Source organism: Hyperoodon ampullatus (assembly GCF_949752795.1).
Source record: "Hyperoodon ampullatus genome assembly, chromosome: 17".
Classification (NCBI taxonomy): domain Eukaryota; kingdom Metazoa; phylum Chordata; class Mammalia; order Artiodactyla; family Ziphiidae; genus Hyperoodon; species Hyperoodon ampullatus.
In genome coordinates this window covers 50,489,386-50,508,568 of record NC_136930.1, presented here as the reverse complement: position 1 = coordinate 50,508,568, position 19,183 = coordinate 50,489,386, and the positions used below count along the sequence as shown (strand labels likewise).

The 19,183-nt window shown below is 34.5% G+C and overlaps 1 protein-coding gene across 2 annotated transcripts in view; it reads right to left on the bottom strand.

Moving 5' to 3' along the window:
- EMC2 (ER membrane protein complex subunit 2) overlaps positions 1-19,183 on the bottom strand; it is a gene marked incomplete at its 5' end in the record, with an annotated part of 107,838 nt that overhangs the window by 35,115 nt on the left and 53,540 nt on the right. The window contains 2 exons of one of the 2 annotated variants that reach the window (XR_013811332.1): positions 1,136-1,193; positions 13,893-14,012. Of the gene's footprint in view, positions 1-1,135; positions 1,194-13,892; positions 14,013-19,183 lie in introns of those variants that run through there. The other variant, XR_013811331.1, reaches the window with a different exon arrangement.

Here is a 19,183-nt window from a genome sequence, read left to right as displayed (position 1 = left end):
CAGGGGGGATGTTTAGGATAATTCAGAGGCATGTTTAAGATAATTTGGAAGTTTATAACCCGAATTACTAGACGGAGCTGCTCTCTGTGTAGTTTTCTGATTAATTCACAATAACATGTATTATTCTCTACTATATATATATAAACATATTATAATTTTTATTTTTATTATACATACTAGTATATACAATATATGTTATATATGTATTCTGGAGAGATACTAATCCCTTGTTGGTTATATGGATTGCAAGTATTGGCTCCCAGTAACTTATCTTTCTATTTCTTTATGGTGATTTTTGATGAAGAGAAATTCTTAATTTAATCTTGGTATTCATTTGGTTTTCTTGATTTGAGTGAGGATTACTGCCTTTCAATAATTCTGAGGAATTCTTTTTGAATACTCTTTCCCATTGATTCTATAATCTCCTTCTAGAACTCTGATAAAAAGTATATTCTCCCTTCATTCTCCACAGCTATTAACTTCTCTATCATGTTTTTCACTTCTCTCTGGACTGTATTTTAGATAAGTTCTTCAGAAATTACTTCACCAATTCTCTTTTCTGCTGTGTCTAATCTGATGGTTAATCTTTTCACTGTTTTTAATTATTATGTTAATAATTTCTAGAATTTCTATTTAGTTATTTTTCAAATCTACTTGTTACCTATTTATGTTTTCAAGCTTCTATCTCTTTAATCATATTAACCATGATTGTACATTCTGTCTCATAATTCCAGTGTTTATAGTTTTGGGAGGTCTATTGTTTTGATTGTTTTGGTAGATTCTCATTTATGATGTCTTGTCTTCTTGGGTGCTTTATGATTTTTTTTACCATGAAAGTTCATTTTCCTTGGTGGTTGAGGCCTAAACTGAAGTTGGAATTCCTCCAAATAATTTTCATTTGTTTCTGCCAGTCATCTGGGGGCATTACCAGCTGGAAACATTCTAAGCTAAGCTCTCCACTAAACTCCTTGAGGCTTTTCAGACCCATTGAGGGGCCAGTTTGTACTTATATATTCTCAAGGAAATTTTTACTTACTCTTCACTTACTTAGCATTACTGGAGAATTTCCTTGGTGTTTCCATCTTTATTTCACTCCTACACATCTCAGCTTTGTGTACGGGTATCCTATTAGGTAGGTTTCCTTCCATAGGTGGATCTTCAGTTTTAACTAGTATCCCACATGGCCCAAGAAGCTGTCAAATGGAAAACCAGTATTTCAGGATTCAGCAGAAATCCTCAGAACAAGACTAGGTTTGGCACTTATCTTTTATGGTTCCTGGTTTACTCTGTTTTTGGATCTGGCTGCTTGCCAGGTCATCAATGCAAAAAAAAGTACATACATAATACATGTAATATATATAAAAATATACATAAGATTTTATTTTATCCAATTTTTTAAAATCTGTTCAAAGGGTGGTTTAGAGTAACTAATCTCCAGAAATATACATCCAGGTCTCCATCTTCCTTTAATGGTAAACTCAACTTCCTTGCTTTCCATGTTGTAGAATACATTCTGTTTTAACCCTGTTCCACTGCTTATAGATCTGTGATGTTGAGTCTGCAGTTCTCTACTGTGTATGACTATGCTCCTTTGCTACAGTGAAAGGCTAAACAGATTTAGACAGTACATGTAGCTAAACCAGGCCGACACTGCTAATCTGGCAGTACATTGGTACAGGTACATTGTCTCAAGCTTCTGAAAACCAACAAACGAATAAACAAAGCCAGTAAATGGCCTCTAATAAACCAAGGGTTGCTATATCTAGTGTAGAACAAAAGGACGGTCAGGGGATCACTGAAGTATACAATGCTTTTATTTATCTCCTCTGTCAGTGTTTTTTTAGATGTTGTTAGAAGGCTGATTTTTTTTAGAGGTAAAGCTGTATTGTACATAAGAAGCAATTTCAATAACTAGGGTTCTGCTTAGTTATCGTAACAAGTCTCATCTATTTGAAATCAAATGTATTGATTTAATAATAACTGATTTTATAAGTAAACACACATGTGAATGTCCAAAGGTGACTGTTTCTGATGACTGCTATTTCACTAAAGGAACAAAGTTCTGACAAAAAGCACATTGCTGATTCCTATGATTAAGGAAAGGTTAACGAATAGAAGAGATAAGCAGCTGGGAGAGAATTAAAATCAGAAAAAGGAAAAGTGAGGAGAGACCTGCCACTCGAGAGGAAAAATAGATTGTGGTTTTTCATGCTACCAAAAGCAACAGTAATTCATCATGAGTATGGAGAAGCTTTATTTTTTGTGCAGAGTAAAGTTGGATGATTTTCCCAGCTATAGGGTATTACAGTAAAGAATTATTTTAAACGTCACTAAGTAAAGGCCCCATATTGAGATATAATCATTGGCAAATTGAGAAAATCAAAATCAAATCAATAATTTGCATGCCAAACGTAAAATTTTATGTCACAAAAATGTGCCACTGAGGTCTACCCTTAGCACAGACTTTGGGTTGAGCCATAGCTTTTTTTCCCCTTAATCTATTTTTCTCCCTTAATCATAAGAAAAAAAGAAACTATAAGAGCTAGCCAGATGCTTCAATCCTGAACGAAATTGTTTTAGTGTAATCCAAAATGATGAAAAAAAGCCAGGAAATTTGGAAAGCTCAGGCCATTTTTTACCACACCCAGTCTGTTGCACGTAGGCTGTGTGACTTGTTTGGCAACTTCCAAAACAGCTATATGTACCATAAAGGTTCAGCATTTAAGTCTTAAATACAGTATGTGTGGCCTGAATTGGCTTCCACCAGCTGACTATCTTATTTCATGCAATACAAATCAACCACAATGCTAAATATCCTTTTAACTAAATCATACTGTGCATAAAACTGTCAGGCAAGCAAGTGACAGGAGAACAGAACTCTTAAATTTGAAGATGCAAGAACCAGTTACTGACTCATCAAAGAAGAAGCTGTATTTGTAGTTAAGTCCTCAACTGATTAAAGTGAAACTAAATAATCCTAAAAATTCAGCTAACACCATAGCAAATCAGAGATGTGTTTAGAGATTTAGCAAGAGAAAAATAATTAGTGACACTTAAAACACCTAATAAGCTAAGGAGGCCATCTTCACCATAGGTACAATCAGATTCTACCTCTTACCTCAGGTTCAAAGGATTTTAGGACTGTTGAGTTCCTTTCCTACTAATATCTTTGTTCATTGGGAATTTAAACTATTAAAAAGATAGAGCTTTGTGGGGCAGAATGTTTTCTATAAGCAATATAATTTGTTACAAAACAAAATTTTAGTTTTACCATATTAGGAAGTAAGGTTGTCCCTGAATGAGTTTTTTACTTTGTTCACTTTGTAGCCTTAACCTACAAAACTTTCTGCTCTGCTATTTCGAAACAATAATATGAAGTTTTTGGTGTATGTAAAAGTGGAAGATTACTACATTTGAAATATAATATGATAACGCAGGTCCTAAATGACATCAGTCTGTTCCAGATTTCCCTTTGATGTAATTTGTTAGTTTAGGCTGGCCTACCCAAACTTTAAACGCAAAATGAAACAATCCTAGATTATTGAGAGAAGACTTTCCAAACTTAAAATGGAAAGGGAGCAGTAGCTCCTATTCCCACTCTATAAAAATCCAGATCCTATTTTTGTCATTTGTTCTTTAGAAATGAAGGTCTAATAAGTATAACACTTAAATGGTAATATATTTACTTCTTTTATTCATTTTCAAAACCAAGACTCTGATGGAACATTTGTGTTTCTAATTTTTTTCCCTCCCTGGCATATCGCCAGCTTGCTATTTTCCAAATGACATTTTGTTTCAGGGCTTCGTTACAATGCTAATAATTTTCTTTATTTCCTTGCTACCCAGATTCAATAACTTACTTTGAGCCATAGCAATGTTTTAAGTGTTGTACCAAAATCTAAAATTAAATGAAGCTGTTTGTTAATCTTGTAATATAATGTCATCATTTATATTTGTGCCACAAATTGGTGTTCTTTTTCTTCTTTTATTCAGTCTCCTCTATTTTATAATATTCCAAATCAAGTCAAATTTGAATGTGCACAAATAGAATTTCTATGAATTACCTTTCTATCAGACCTGGGTAAGTGGCAATGCCTAAGTAGAAGACACTGATCATAATTCAGTATATATTTTCATGTTAAATGAACTTTTCAAAATGTTTTACAGACTGAAAGCATTTCCATGTACCATAAAAACTGAATTTTAAAATTTCTTACGTAGGAAAATCTATATTAATCTGCAATGAGCTTCTTTATTTTCTATGGTTAACGTGAACTTCTACACAGAGGAAAGATACTATGCTACAATAAAGAACCTCTAGCTCAAAAACTGCATTACCTGATACAAAAGGGAAATATTAAATGACAACTGACCCCTTCTAACCTTTTTATGTGAAATTAATAAAAGTATTTTTTTATTTTAAACATCAACCAGAACTAAATCTAATGGCCAGAACCTTAACAACAACTGTATTTTCAATCACATTTGAGGGAAATATCTTTCCATATCTATTTCTGATATGACTATAGTATTAATAAACATGCAGTCTTACAAGCAATTTTAAAATTTTTATCCAAGTTTTATCTTATTTGTGATTCTAGTTTGGAGAATGGATGGCATTACATATACAACTAATTGACTAACGTAAAAATTCATAACTCCATGTACCTCCAAATTAAAAAAAAAAACATTCTGGAAAAGAAAAAACAATGGAGACAAAAAATCAGTGGTTGCCAGGGGTCAGAGGAAGGGGGTGGTAAATAGGCAGAGCACAGGGGATTTTCAGGGCAGAGAAAATATTCTATATGATATTATAATGATGGATATATGTCATAATATTTTTGTATAAACCCATAGAATCTACAACACCAAGACTGAACCCTAAGGTAAACTATGGACTTTGGGTGATTATGATATGTCAGTGTAGGTTCGTTCTTGGTAATGAATGTACCATTCTGGTGAGAGATGAGGGATGGCTATGCACATGTAGGGGCAACGGGCATATGGGAAATCTCTATACCTTCCTCTCAATTTTGCTGTAAACCTAAAAGTGCTCTAAAAACCTTTTTTAAAGTCCTTAATAAAAATACATTTAAAATTATATTTAAAAGAAGCTTTTCAAGTCAATTTCAAAAATCTGTAATAAACACATTATACCCTGTTTACTTCCTATCAAGCATTATATCATCAAGCTAGTCACACAAGTTATTGAGAAAAATAGAATTTTTCCTAGACTCCCTGTTATCTCTTACCTTCTACCATATTCATTTCATCAGGTCTTACTATGTTTAAAACAAACAAACATACTCAGAAAAAAGAGATCAAATTTGTGGTTACCAGAAGCAGTAGGAAGGGGGGATTGGATGAGGGTGGTCAAAAGGTACAAACGTCTAGTTGTAAGATAAATAAGTACTAGGGATATAATTTGCAACATGATAAATATAATGAACACAGCTGTATCTTATATATGAAAGTTGCTAAGAGAGTAAATCCTAAGAGCTCTCATCACAAGGAAAAAACATTTTTTCTATTTCTTTAATTTTGTAACTATATGAGATGATGGATATTCACTAAACTTACTGTGGTAACCATTTAATGATGCTTGTTAAGTCAAATCATTATGCAGTACAATTTAAACTTACACAGTGCTATATGTCAATTATAGCTCAATAAAACTGGAAGAAAAAAAGTTTATTTAGAAAACAAGTTTTAATATTTCTTAAATCTGTCCATTTTCTCTCATTCCTTTTATCCTTACCATAGTTTCATTTTTTTCTCACTTGAGCTACTCTGCCTACCTCCTTTCTCCACTAGCTCAAGTCTGTTTTGAGTACATTAACTACAGTGCTACTAAAATAGTTACTTCAATGTGGACACACTTTAGTAGACTCCAACCATCTACAGGATAAATTCCATGCTCCAAAGTATGACATACAAAGCTCTTGGTAATCAAGCTACTTGTTGTTTCTCCTTCTTATGGTATAAATCTAATTCTACCATAGCCTACTTTTTATTCAATAAATATTTATTGAACTGTTTGCTAAGTATCTCCTTCTTTAAATTACCTGTTCATGTACTTTGCCCAATTTTCATTGATTTTTTAAATTCATAAATGTGTATGTTATTATACTAAATGTTTTTTCTTCACCTATTGAAAAAACATTTATCATCGTTAGTACATTTTTATATAACAAGTTCTTTAAAAACTTAAGTTGTCATCAATTTAAAATAGACCAAAATTTCTGTGACACCCCCCCCCCAACTTCATCCAAACTTGTGGTTTTGGTGGTATTACTGACTCACAGTGGCTAGGAAGAGACAGAGTAAGGGAGAGGCACAACCTTCTTGGTCCCCAGAAGCAGGTCCCAATGACTCATATACCACCCATCTTTGTTTTTCACCATTTAAAATCATATTATGTTCATTTACCACCATCTTCAAATCATCAGTCCTTCTGTGGATCGCCCTTCAGAGTGCCATCACCCTTTGGTTCTTCAATATCCACCAGACTGTTTCAAGACCTTTTAGACCTATAATCTACATCAGCCATACATTTGCAAGATCTTAGCCTGGTGCCTACTGTAGGCAAAATGCCATGCTAAGCCTTAGCGATACCAGGAAAAAATGAGCAAGATACCACACTAGTAGCATAAAGCACAAGTCTTGTGTTAACAGAGAAAACAAGTCCCCTTAACTCCATAGAATATGGCTTTGCCTTTTCTGGATGTTAGACCTGGCCCTTCAATGCCTCTGCCAGTTCCGGTGATCTTTTCTGAGATCTCTTTTTGCCTGACACCCCTGCCACGTCTAATGCAGAATACTTTCTTGTTAAAATTCTTCCTTTAGGGCTTCCCTGGTGGCGCAGTGGTTGAGAGTCCGCCTGCCGATGCAGGGGACGTGGGTTCGTGCCCCGGTCCGGGAGGATCCCACATGCCGCGGAGCGGCTGGGCCCGTGAGCCATGGCCGCTGGGCCTGCGCGTCTGGAGCCTGTGCTCCGCAACGGGAGAGGCCACAGCAGTGAGAAGCCCGCATACCGAAAAAAAAAAAAAAAAAAAAAAAAAAAATTCTTCCTTTAATTTTTATTATGTAATCCCTCTTCTGATTCTCTTCTGACATCTCTGAATGAGAGAGATGGAATGCTGAGGAGGATAAAGCATGAACTTTATTACAGATCTTGCTTTGAATCCTCATCGCTCTACCACTTATTGGGTGACTACGGGCAAATTATTCATCTTTCTTAGTTGTAACTTTCTCATTTAAACTGAGTATGAAATGAGATAAAGTATGTAATGTCATTCATTCAATGGTTATTCCTCAGTAATTGTATTTCCTTAGTTCTCTGTCTTCTACTATTTTTTCTTCTTCCACTCCCCAAATTTTAGTAAGCCTTAAACTTCAAACCCTAACTTTCTACTCTCCTTTCTAAATTCTCTCTTTTCCTTAAGAATTACATGGAAGCCTATGCCTATATCAGTTTCTGTATGGCCATTTCCCAAATAGTAATCATCATGGGTGCACAAAGGTCTTATAAGGAATCATGATGTTGAATTAACAATGTTATCTGTTTCAGTATCTACTTCTTAATATGTTAATAACTTTTTAAAAATATCCATCTAAAATGAAATCTGGAGAGCCTAGGAGTGCAAGTGCTGTAAGAATGTACAGTGATTACTGGAAATCAGAGGAAGGGCCTCCATACATAGACACTGTCAGTTTATAACTCAGCAAAGCATTACCAGTCATCATGAAGGTATTAATCATTGCTTAGTTTTAAATCATCTATTTTTAGTCCCTTATTACCTAGTTTATACCCATAATCAGTCATTGGTTGAAGAAAGATAACACAAGAAAATAATAAAATACACATTAATGAGTACAAACATGATAAATGTGCAAATTTGCCTCAAAATGATCTTCAGACCCATTAGTTCAATCTATCTGATCAAAATTCTTTAAAAGTGTACCAGTATTTGTTGTACCTCAAAAAGCACTGCTAATAAAATAAATGACTGTGATAATTATATCCAATTTGGCTTTATTTTAACTGGTAATAAAAACCACTATCATCGGGGATTCCCTGGTGGCCCAGTGGTTGAGAGTCCGCCTGCCGATGCAGGGGACATGGGTTCGTGCCCCAGTCCGGGAAGATCCTACATGCCGCGGAGCGGCTGGGCCCGTGGGCCATGGCCACTGGGCCTGCGCGTCCGGAGCCTGTGCTCCACAGTGGGAGAGGCCACAACAGTGAGAGGCCCGCATACCACAAAAAAAAACAAAAAAAACACTATCATCAAATGCTATATTTGTGAAGACATACTCATAGGTAGCAAGATTTTCTCTTATGTCATCATGAGAATAAAATAAAATAAAATAATTATGAAAACTTTTTGCTAAATTACTTTGTTACATGCCATAGGAAAATCAGAAAATAATTTTTTAAATTCCTGAGTTGGCAAAATCATATATTATTGTGAAAGAGATCACTCATTCAAAAAGGTTAGGAAATAATTATCTACATCAGTGATTCCCAAAGTATATTCCTCAAAACAGCACTTGTATGGAATTTTTAAATTTTAAGAATAATGCCTTTAATGTTTTAGAAAAAAAAATGCATATTTGGTTAAGAAAGTACACTGAAAAGTGCCAGGAAGAAACTAAAAAATCTACTAATATTCCATCATCCCAAAATAATCATTGCCAACTTTTATTGAACATTCTTACGCATATGTACACCTTGCAAAGGAGTACTTCAGAAGGGCAAATATAAATAACTTCAGGAAAAAATGGTGGAATCATGATTATTTTTAAATTTAAAAAATTTTTAGGGCTTCCCTGGTGGCGCAGTGGTTGAGAGTCCGCCTGCTGAGGCAGGAGACACTGGTTTGTGACCCGGTCTGCGAGGATCCCACATGCCGCAGAGCGGCTGGGCCCGTGAGCCATGGCCACTGAGCTTGCGCGTCCGGAGCCTGTGCTCCATGGCGGAAGAGGCCACAGCGGTGAGAGGCCCGCGTACCACAAAAAAAAAAAAAAAAAAAAAAATTTTTTTAAATAAATGGAAGGCAATACTGAAATTCATAAAAATTTAATCTTCACAGAAGATACGGTTACGAAGTAAAAGATCTCTCTAAAGGTAAGAAAAAAAATTATAAAAATCTTTGATGTCACTTTTGAAACTATATGTTTTACCTTTAAACCGTCTCCTTACAATGAAAGATTAAACAGATTATCAATTTTTTCCACTCTAACCTAATTTTTGTTATATTTTCTCTTTAGACTATCAAAGCTTACATTTATATTTGTTCATTTTTATTTTGTAACAATAATTCCCAGTTGCCTTAGTTCTAGATTTATTTTTAAAATAGAAGTAATAAAGATACTGTATCACAGGTATTTAAGAGTAAATGAGAATTACATAGAAGTCCCTTATAAATTGTAAAGTGCTAGAGAAATATTTGTTCTAATAATTAATACTTCACCCCATTCTTTCTCTATACTTACTTTTCTAAACTCTCATCTTAGCAAAAGGCCTAGCCACTGTGCCTCTAGAAGGTGGTTTTCTCCTCTCTAATACTGATGCATAAATTGTTACCCCAACCTAGAATGCCAACACTCGATCTAAAACTATCCATCTTTCAGTATCAAGGCCAAGTCTCTCCCTTTCCCTCAAGTTTTTACAGAACCTTCTGAACTGCAGTGACATCTTCATCTGAAGCTGAACAACACTAACATATTAAGTCACTAGGCAATAAGAATTACTCACATATTATTCTACTGGACAGTTATTTCCTGTGTACACTAATAGAATTTTCATTCTTATTCACTGTCTTTCAAACTAAATTGTAAGCATCTTGAGGGCAATATCTAAATATTAGATTTTTGTCACCATATTCACTTCCGTTTTACACATAATGGTACCACCAGTGTATCCATTTCATAAGCTTCCAGAGAAGAGGGAATATAATTGTGCAACATAGTTGGGGTAAACAGAAAGTTAAAAGTTAACTTAGTAGATATTTAACTAAATTATGCCTCAGAGACTGCCAGTGTTTAAAAAATAAAATGAATTACATAAATTAAAATGAACACAATCCACAAATCTAGAAATTATAATGAATATAATTTCATATGTCAACATTAAGGAGTTAATTCTCGGTTGTGTATATTAAGAATCAGTGCTAAGAAGGTGTTTCTAGGTTCTTAATATTAAAAAGGTACTTCTTGGGATATCTGAAGATAACCTTTATGAACATCAAATATTACAGGTTAATGTGGTAGATGTATATGGGTTGGGAATATTGGCTTGAGATAAATGTACACTGACTCTAAAATATACTAGTTGTTTTTAAAAAGAAATCCTAGATATTAATAAGTTCACTTTTATTTTCTGTTCTGTTTCTCTCATAAAAGTTGAGGAAAATGTTTTTTAATTAGTTCATTTAGATTTTCACTTAAGTAAATGAAAGCTTACAAAATGATATTGATGATAATGACAATTTTTCTTTGACCAGGAAAAAATATGCATCATTCTAATAGCTAATTTCCCATATTAAAATTCTGCTTGAAAAGTGCATGTCAACTGACAAGACATAATATTTTAGTTTTTAACTTTTTGGTTTTAATATTATTATATAAGTTTATTACAATGCAAATATAGTCAATTATAGGTAGAGTAACTATGGCACACAACTGCAGTTACGTTTGGTGTTCTTGGAATATATGGGTCCAAGTAACAAGAAGCTACTACTTCATTGCCAAGAAGTCAGGTTTAATTTACTTTCTTTTTCCCTCCTTCTTCAACTGGCTGAAATACAAGTTCCACTGCAAATGCAACAACCAGCAAACACAGATGCCATCATAAATACATAATGCTGCCAAGTAGGAAACCCTACATTGACGAATAACAGAACTCCCTATAGCAACTGGAAGATATTCTGGGCAGCATATTTAAAGTCTTGAAGCTATATTATAAATAAAATGCATGTGTCCCTTGTAACTAAAAAATAAGTTAGTTTTTTTTTTAAACACTGACATTTACTATTACTCAATGGGTAATTTTTCTGTCTGGTTTATATTTTTAGTGGGTTGAGAAATTTTATAAATCTTTCATTCTGAACTTCTATAATACATAACTGCTCTCAAGGAGGCTTTGCTATGCCTTAAATAAAACTTGCCATACTAAATTTAAAAAAAAAAAACATGAAGAGTTTTCAAACTTTGCTAATTAAATTCATAGTCTGATAACCTAATTTGACTGTTAAAGTTTAGCAACTGAATGACTCCTCACTGACTTCAGTTAGCTTGGAGACAAAATATGATATCAACAAATATTTATAAGCATCCCTGTGGCAAAAGTATGTGTTAGATAAGGTAAGGAAATGAAACTGAAGACAAGACCTCTACTCTGCAGGAATGTTTCCTCTGGATAAGTACAGAAATCACCTATACAAGGACACAAATAAATCAAAGCGATATTTCATTAGAAAATCTGATCCCTTGTGGGATGTTACAAGAAGCATCATTTGCCCACAACTGTTTCAAATTCTGAACTCCCAAAGCAAAAATTCCAAGCATTACCTATCAACAGACACAAAAACTAGAAGAGAAAATGATCTTTTAAAGCAGAGATAAGATAGAGTCTCAGAGATAAGATAGACCTCTCCAAATAGCTTTGGTTTCAAATCCAAAATATTTTGTACTCAATTTCATAAAATCTTCCGCCATCACATTCACTATGAAATGTCAATTCTGAGGAGTGACATCACCAAGATGGCAAAGTAGGAGACCTCAGACTCCATCTCCCCACAAGGATCAACAATTAGACCGCTATCCATGAACAAAGCCAGCTCTGGGAGAACTCAGGAGTCCACTTAAGAAACTTTAGCAACACAGTGGAACAAAAACCCTGAGAATAAACACACAAAAAGGATAGGAAGAACAGCTTCATTTTGCCTCCCTCATCTCCCTAGGCCAGGAAGGAACTCCCCAGCTAGAAACAGAGTTCCCCTCACTGGGAAAGAGAAAGCAGCATGAGTCATCAGCTTCCCCAGCCTTTCAGTTCACTGTAAGAAGAATCCACTTCAGTTTCAGCCCACCAAGAGACTGGCGAGGCTGAGACATATAGATACAGCTAGGAATAAGGAAGAAGGGCAAGGGCTACCAGTATCAGCCACACAGTGGAAGTGACTGTGATCCCCAGCAAACTCCTCTACAGAAAACCCGAGCAGATTTTGCTACTGAAGAAACCAGCACAACCACAATAGAACCCCTACAGATTTATCTGGCTTGTGCCCCACAGGTTTTCATGTTTACAGATGCCAAATGCCTGAGTATCTCTCCTCACTCCCCGCTTCCCTCCCTATCAGAGCCTGGGATCTGCACTGGCATCCCAGCTCTGTGGCTGCATGAGTGCAAAACACAGCCTTAGACCCCCATGGCTGACCCCCAATGCCATGTGCATGCTTGGGGCTAGCTCCTCCAGCTGTGCACTTGTACACCTCCAGTTTGATTCCTGTCACCAACCTTCGCTACACTGAATGCACCCATGGCAAGACCCTGCAGTCACAGGAGTATATGCTGACAGCCAGGGCCCCACAACTGCCAGTATGCCCAGTTGATCTTGGCACGTTCTGCTTGCCCTGGCCGCTATCACTATGTGTGTACCTGCAACCAGCCCCTATCATTACACAGGAACATGCAGCTGGCCCCCAGATCCACATACCCCTGACTCCAGCCACCAGCACTGGCTTGGTCCCTAGCCACTGGACCTGGAAGCATGGCTGAAGAACCAATAACCCTTGCAGCCACTGAAGATCCCCCACAGTGCTCACCAAGGACCACATAATTTCTGATATTATGTACTCCAGTTGGCCAAGCCATTGAAACGGTACGCCCCTCCACAGGACCCAGAGCCACCACATGCACGCACACTTGGTGCCCTGAACCATTAGACCCAGGGTCACATAATGCGCCAGCATGCCCCACCACACAAGTGAAGGTCTTTTCTTACTGAAGTCAGTCCATAAAGTCTGGCAGAGGTGACTGCTTCTTCAAAAGTGCAGACACCTATGCAAGACCACTGGCATCATAAAGAATCAGGTAAATATGATACCACCAGAGGAACACAGAAAATTTTCAGTAAATGATGCCAAAGAAATGGAGATCCAGGAATTGCCCAATAAAGAATTCAAAATAATTGTTATAAAGATTCTCAGAGAGTTGTAAGAGAACACAAATAAACAATTATTGAAGTTAGGAAAACAATATAAGAACAAAATAAAAAGTTCAACAAACAGAAAACACGAAAAAGAGCCAAAGAAAAATTTTGGAACTGGAGAACACAATGACTGCACTGAAAAAGTCAATAAGAGCTTTAAGAGCAGATGGCACAAACAAGGCAGAAGAAAGAAATAGTGAATCCAAACACAGATCATTTGAAATTATCCAGTGAGAAGCAAAAATTTTAAAAAAGAGAGACTGAAAAGGAATGAAGAAAACCTACAGGACTAATGGTAAAAGATTAAGAGAAACAACCTAGGCATAATTGAAGTCCCAGAGAGAGAAAAGAGGGAGAAAGGAGTAGAAAGCTTATTTAAAGAAATAATGTCTGAGAATTTCCTAAACCTGGGGACAGATTTGGACATCCAAATTCATTAGGTTAACAGGTCACCCCAAAATTTCAATCCAAAACAACCTTCTCCAAGACACACTATAATAAAACTGTCTAAAATCAAAGAGGGAATTGCAAAAGCAGCCAGAAGGAAAAAATATTTTTCTCTCATAAAAGGAAACCCCCATAAGGTTATCAGTGGACTTCTCAAACCTTGCGGGGTGGGAGAGAGTGAGATGATATATTCAAAGTGCTGAAAGAAAAAAACTGCCAACCACAAATACTTTACCTGGCAAAGCTGTCCATCAGAAATGAAGGTGAGATAAACAATTTCCTAACAAACAACAGCTGAGGGAGTTGATCACCACTAGACGTGCCTTATAAGAAATGCTGAAAGGAGTTCTTCAACCTGAAATGAAAGCATGCTAATTAGTAACATGAAAACATACGAAAATATACAACATACTGGTGACGTTTAATATACAGTCAGATTCAAAATACTCTAATACTATGATATGGTTGTGTGCTAACCACTTAACTCTACAATAAAGGTTAAAGGAAAAAGTAGTAAATATAGCAATAGTTACTATAATTTGTTAATAGATACACAATATAAAAAGATATAAATTGTGACATCAAAAACATAAAATGTGGGGAGAGGAGTAAAAGGGTAGAGTTCTGTATACAATCAAACTTAAGTTGTTATCAGCTTAAAATAGACTGCTATATCCATTAAGATGCTCTATGGATAAATGCAAAACAAAAAATTATACTAGATACACACAACATAAAAAGAAAGGAATCAAAGTATACCACTATGGAAAATAATCAACTTACAAAGGAAGACAGAAAGGAAGAAATGAACAAAAAAACTACAAAAGAGCCAGAAAACAATTAAAAAGATGACAGTAGTAAGTCCCTACTATCAATAATTTCTTTAAATGTAAATGGATTAAATCTCCAATCAAAAGGCATAGAGTGACTAAATGAATTTTTAAAAACCCAGACCCAACTATATGATACCTAAAGGAGACACATTTCAACTTCAAGGACACACACAGTCTCAAAGAGAAGGAATGAAAAAATATATATCATGTAATGAAACCCAAGAGAGAGCAGGGTAGCTATATTTATATCAGACAAAATAGACTTTAAGTCAAAAACTGTAACAGGAAACTAAGGTCATTATATAATGATAAAGGGGTCAATTCATCAAGAGGCTATAACAATTATAAATATATATGAACCCAACACAGAGTACCTAAATATATTAAGCAAATGCTAACATATGTGAAAGAAATAATAGCCAGCAATACAATAATAGGAGAAGACTTCAATACCTCACTTTCAACAATGGATATATCATGGAGACAGAATATCTATAAGGAAATGTGGAACTTAAACTGTACTCTAAACCAAAAGAACCTAAAAACATATATGGAACATTCCATTCAACAGCAGCAAAATATACATTCTCAAGTGCACGTGGAACATTTTTCAGAGTAGATCATACGTTAGGTCACAAAAGTTTCAGCAAATTTAAAACATTGAAACCACACTGAGTATCTTTTTTGATCACAATGATATAAAACTAGAAATCAATAACATAAGGAAAGCTGGAAATTTTACAAACACATGGAAATTAAACAATACACTCCTGAAAAACTAATGAGTCAAAGATGAACTCAAAGATAAATTAGAAAATGTATCAAAACATATGATATTGGAAACACCACATGCCAAAATGTATGGGATGCAGTAAAAGCTATGCAAAAGAAAAGTTCATAGCAATAAATGCTTACATTACAAAAAGAAAGATTTTAAATAAATATCCTAACTTTACACCTCAAGGAACTAGAAAAAGAAAAATAATTCAGCCGAAAGTTAGCAGAAGTAAGCAGATAATAAAGATCTGTGCAGAAAACAATGAAATAGAGAATAGGGAAACAATAGAAAAAAAATCAGTGAAACTAAGAGTTGGCTTTGTAAAAAGATAAAATTCACAAACTTTTAGCTAGGTTTTCCAAGAAAAAAGAAGAGTGGACTTAAATAAATAAAATTATAAATGAAAGCGGAGACATTTCTACTGATACCAAAGAAATACAAAGGGTCCTAAGAAACTACTATGAACAATCATACACCAACAATTGGACAACCTAAAAGAAATGGACAAATTCCTAGAAACATACAACCTACCAAAACTAAATTGGGAAGAAACAGAAAATCTGAACAGACCAAATACTAGTCAGGAGATTAAATCAGTAATCAAAAATCTCCTAACGAAGAAAAGCCCAGGAACTAATGGCTTTACTGGTGAATTCTACCAAACATTTAAAGAATAATTAATGCCAACTTTTCTCAAACTCTTCCCAAAAACGGAAGAAGAGAAAACACTCCCAAACTTATTTTAGAAGGCCAGCATTATCCTGATACCAAGTCAGATAAGAACAAATAAATTCAGTAAAATCTGCATATAAAAATCAGTTGTTTCTATACACTAACAATGAACTATCTTAATAAGAAATAAAGATAACAATCCCATTTACAATGGCATCAAAAATAATAAAATACTTAGGAATAAATTTAACCAAGAAAGTGAAAGATCTGTACACTGAAAATTATGACATTGATGAAAAAAATTAACGATACAAAAAAATGGGAGATATTCCTTGTTTATGGATCAGAAGAGTTAATATTGTTAAAATGTCTATACTACCCAAAGTCATCTATAGATTCAGTATAATCCCTATGAAAATTCCAATGAAAATTTTTACAGAAACAAAAAACAATCCTAAAATTCCTATCAAACCATAAAAGACCCTGATTAATCAAATCAATCCTGAGAAAGAACAAAGCTGGAAGCATAACACGTCCTGATTCCAAACTATATCACAAAGCTGTAGTAATGAAAACAGTATGGCACTGGCATAAAAACAGACACATAGACCAATAAATCAGAATAGAGAGCTCTCAGAAATAAATCCATGCACAAAAGCTCAACAAATATTTGACAAGGAACCAAGAATACTCAATGGGGAAAGAACAGTTTCTTCAATAAATGATGCAGGGGAAACTGGATATCCACATGCAAAGAATGAAACTGGACGCCTATCTTACACTTCTCACAAAAATTACCTTGAAATGGACTAAGGTCTTAAACACAGAAAATACCTAGAAGAAAACAGTGAAAAAGCTCCTTGGCATCAGTCTTGGCAATAATTTTTTGGATATGACACCAAAAACACAAGCAACTAAAGCAAAAATCAACAAGACTATATCAAACTAAAAAACTTCTGCACAGCAAAAGAAACAATCAACAAAATGAAAAGGCAACCTAAGAAATATAAGGAACTCACACACCTCAACAGCAAAAAAAAAAAAAAAAAAAAAAAAGGAAATCCAATTTAAAAATGGGCAAAAACTCTTCTTCCAAACAAGACATACATACAGTGGCCACCAAGTATAAGAGTGCTCAATATCAATAGTCAACAGGGAAATGCAAATCAAAACCACAATAAGATACCACCTCACACCTATTAGAATGGCTATCATTAAAAATACCAGAGATAACACATGCTGGAGAGGATGTGGAGAAATAGGAACCCTGGTACACTACTGGTGGGAAATGTAAATTGAAACAGTAAATGGAAAACAGTGTGGAGATTCCTTTAAAAAATTAAAAACAGAACTACCATATGACCCAGCAATCCCACTTATGAATATATATCTAAAGGAAATGAAATTACTACCTTGAAAAGATATTTGCACTCCCATGTTCAGTGCAGCATTATTCATAATAGCCAGGACATGGAAACAATCCAAGTGTCCATCAATGGATGAATAAAGAAAATGTGATATATATATATATATATATATATATGCAATGGAATTTAATTCAGCCATAAAAAAGAAGGAAATCCTGCCATTTGTGACAAGATGGATGGCTTTTGAGGGCATTAAGCTAAGTGAAATAAGTCAGAGAAAGACAAATACCATATGAACTCACTATATGTAGAATCTAAAAAAGTCAAACTCATAGAAACAGAGAATAGATTGATGTTTACCAGAGGCTGGAGATCAGAAGAAACGGTGAGATGCTGGAGAAAGGGCACAAACTTTTAATTCTAAAATGAATAATTTCTGGAGATCTAATGTATAGTATGATTTATAGTTAACAATACCATATTGCATGCTTGAAGGTTGCTGTGAGAGTAAGTCTTAAGTGTTCTCACTGTAACAACAACAAAATAGTAATTATATGAGGTTAAGGATGTGTTACTTAACCTTATTGTGGTAAATAATTTGCAATATATACTTTGTACACCTTAAACTTACAGAATGTTATATGTCAGTTATATTTCAATAAAGTTGGGGAAACAAAGAAAAAAAGTCAATGATTTTTAACACTGCCTAGTATACTGTGTGTGTACTATGTATATATCCAAAACTCATTATTTATATTATCTCTCAAATATTTCCATAGTTATATTAGTTGGTAATAGCATGTTAAGATTACCTAATGTCATTGAATCAGGTTTCAAAAATTATAACTCCTGAACTTGATTTGTTAACCATCTCGAGAGGGATGTGTAAATTGCTTAATCTGGAACTATTGAAAAACAGTCTATTTTATATACAGTAATATTAAGAAAGTCACATCAAAACAGAAAATATATGAAAAATTCCACATTATAATATTTAGCTTGATTTTGATTAAAATGTGCCTACTTTTTGTAGTTTAGAGTAATAAAACCAGCCCAGCAATTTTTATACTTTAAAAATTATAAAATTTACTCTAGGTGGCGTACTTCTATAAGCTTGTAGAAGGAAAAGAATACAATTGAAAATCATTTTTTGTTACTTCTAATCAATGACTGTTAATTCAAAAACTAGTCTAATGATATTTGAGATTTGTTAATAGAAAATTAAGTTTAAAGTTGCTAAGCTAAATTGGGATATAATTAACAGAAAATACTGTATTATGATTCTCTTTAGACTAGTAAATATTGTCTTGTGGGAAAAACTTTAGAGAAATCACATGAGAGAAAGACGAAATATTTAGCAGTAACCCCCACCCCATGGAAAAAAAATATTGTATTTAACTATTTTTACATCTTTAAAACTTGGTTTTTAGAACTCCCTCTCATTCTAATATTAAGATTGCATTTGTGCAAGCATCAGAGTTCTGATTCTTGGGCGCCATTTGTGATGCAACAATTTGTGATGCAAACATTTGCACCATGTCTATTTCCCAAAAGCCATTAGTTTTTTAAAATCAGCATATATATTATGTTACTTGAAGCTCTTTTTAGCAAGACAGTTTTCTTCAATTGTTTTTATCTGGAACCACACAACTTTGATTCCCTTCACAAGAACTGTAGTCATATTTATTCCCATATTTTTAAAAGTCAGACTGGGGGGACATTGGGGAATTATCAACCAGTGGAGCTGTGTTGTCTCCAGTTCTCTCTGTCATACTGAGCATGACACATAGACCACTATAGTGAAACTGGATCCAAAATCAGCTGTCATTTGAGGCCAACTCTTGAAACCACTCTACAGTTACCACTCTGGAGAGCT